The sequence below is a fragment of the Ciconia boyciana genome, chromosome 1 (genome assembly GCF_034638445.1).
Source record: "Ciconia boyciana chromosome 1, ASM3463844v1, whole genome shotgun sequence".
NCBI classification, from domain to species: domain Eukaryota; kingdom Metazoa; phylum Chordata; class Aves; order Ciconiiformes; family Ciconiidae; genus Ciconia; species Ciconia boyciana.
The window spans coordinates 85,323,371-85,325,962 of record NC_132934.1 but is presented as its reverse complement, the minus strand read 5'-3'; positions in this window follow the sequence as shown (position 1 = coordinate 85,325,962).

Sequence of the window (2,592 nt, the reverse complement as noted above, 5' to 3'; positions counted from 1 at the left end):
CACTGCAGGCCCCGGCTCCTCCCCGGCCTCCGCTCCGCCTCCCCCGGCTCCCCCCGGCCGCGGCCGCCCCCGCCTCCCCGGGTTAAGGAGGCGCCGGGCTGAGCAGCTGTGGCTGTCCAGAGGGGGTTGCGCCCGCTTTACCCGGTGGAGGGAGAGCCCGGCTCTGCCCGGGGAGCCTGGCTGCCCGTCGGGACCAGCCGGGGCCGCGGCCTTCCCCGGCACCCCTGTCCCCCTCCCCCCCTCCGGCGGCTCGATTCACCCCGGAGATGGCCGCGGGCCGGGGGGCTCTCGCCCCTCAGGCCGCTGCCAGCAGCAGCCTCTTGCTGCCCCCCAGCTGGTAGCAGCAGTTGTTGGGCCACCCCTGCAACAGCCGCTCACCCACCCGGCGGTCATCTCCTCCAGCCCGAGGGCACTCCCCGTCGCTCCCAGATGGCTGCCTCGGCTTGGGCCTGGGCCTGGGCCTGGGCCTGGCAGCCCCCGCCGCGGGTTGGGCTTGCCGCCCTGGGTGACCTGTTCTGCTTCTGCCAGCTGCGCAGTGGTTATGCCCTGCTCCAGCCCAGGATGCTCCGAATCTTCTCCCACCCTAAAAAAATTCAAATCTCCATTCCTGGTAATCTTCCCTCAAGCCTTGTATTTGTCAATAAGCTATCGCAGTAACATCCCCAAATCTCAAAGAGGCGTTTCTGCCACAATCCCATTAAAAGTCTCATCGCTATCTCTCTGACGTGTTACAATCAGCCAAAACCGTATAGAAAACCCTGTTAATTACACATAGTGCTGTCCTGCTTTCCCAGTTGGCTGAAAACTGGGAGTCTCGTGTCGGCGTGTCGCAAGGCTGGTCTTAGGGACACAGACCAAGGCAACCATCCATTATTTTACACCATGAAAGGAGACTGTGCAGTGAAGTAAACTAAACAGATCAAATACTCCAAAATGTTTGTGTGAGAAAGAACAGGCACTGCCTGGGATCCCCCTGCATCTGAGGCCAATGTTGTAGGCAGGCCACTTCTACATGGAAATCTGAAATGCATGGACCATGAAACAGCCTCCCTTGGGGTCCCTACCCCAGTCACCTGAAAGACCTTCCGTATTTGATAATCTCTCTTTCTGTGGGTAGTTTCACATTTGCATCCCTCCAAATGGTAACACTGCTGTAAGGTTTGGAGTAGAGGATTAGGACACATACTGGGAGAAAATGGCATTTTGTGAGGAAATTTCTTTTTTTTTTTTCCAGGGAAACTGTAATACAGAAATTGCTCTGATAGTAGAGGGGGTGTTGTAAGACTTGCTGCTTTTACAGGGCTTAGATTACCGTTGCACCTGCAATGACTCCTTGCATTCCTTCAACAGGTCACAAGCTATGCCAAAGTCCCGTGCCTTCATTTCAGGAAGTCACAAGAATGAACACTCAACCTCCATCCTCTCAGGATGCTCTGTGTCCTCCTACACCAAACCTTTCTTCTGCTCCTATGCCAGCAGCTCTGGCCGTCGCTCTTCTCCCTGTGCTACTACCTGTTCTTCTCTCTGTCAAGGAGGGTTTCCTGCCCTTTTCCCATATTATTATCTCATTACAGATCCCATTACAGTGTTCCTAATCATTACCAAGGACCAACATCCATCTCTTTCCCTCCCATCTCCGCAGGTCACAGCAGAGCTCTGTCCCATTCTGTCCTTTCCCCCAGCTTCACTCCAGTCCTGGGTACACATCTGAGCTCCAGTTCCCTCGGCCTTCTGCCTCTCCTTGCACTTCTCTTTGGGCTAGGTGGTCTTTGGGTCTCCTTGCTAATCCCATACCAAGTTCTCCAGTTCCCCTCTAGCTAGGATTTGTGTTCATACTGTGCACAGGCTCCTCTTAACTCTACCGAGAGAGAAGGCAGAAGCATCGTTGTGCTGGGAGGCACTGATGGGTGGTATCTGTGAGTTGTTTGATCTACAGCCAACTGCAGAGGTGTTAGAAAACTGCGGTTGGACTCAACACGTGCCAGGCATCCAATGTGTGTTCCCCACTTATTTTTCCTTTTGGTTTTCAGGATCCTCTCCCCCAAATGAATGTCTGAAATAGTCTCTGCTTTTTCTAGACAAAAAAAGATACGATGTAACTAACTTACTCTGCTACTTGAAAGAACAAAAATACAAAAATGCCATCCAACACAAAAAAAAAAGCCTCTTGGGAGGCAGGCCAAAGAATCAGTGTTGCAGAAACGCATAGAAGTGAATGGACCGTGATCCCATTATCGTATTTAGCATTCAAAGAACAAAAAGACCTATTCCAAAGCCTTTGCAAGCTAAGTAGAAGATAGGGGCTAGCAGATGGAGACACGGAAAAAAAAGTAAACTAGTCACCACGTAACTTATTTTTACATTACATTCAATGTATTTTATCCTTCTCCCAATTTTTCAAGATGCCACTGGCTTTGTGCATGACTGAATTGTTAATATTTATCTAGGGAAAGCTATAAATTTTGACAGATGGGTAGCGGGCAGTTGGGGCTTCTCGTATCCAGGAAGGTGTAGGAGGTGGCTTCGTTTTTTGGCAGTTAGGACACTGAAACTTATGGTATTCGGGAAGTTCTCTTCCACATCCTGGCTGAA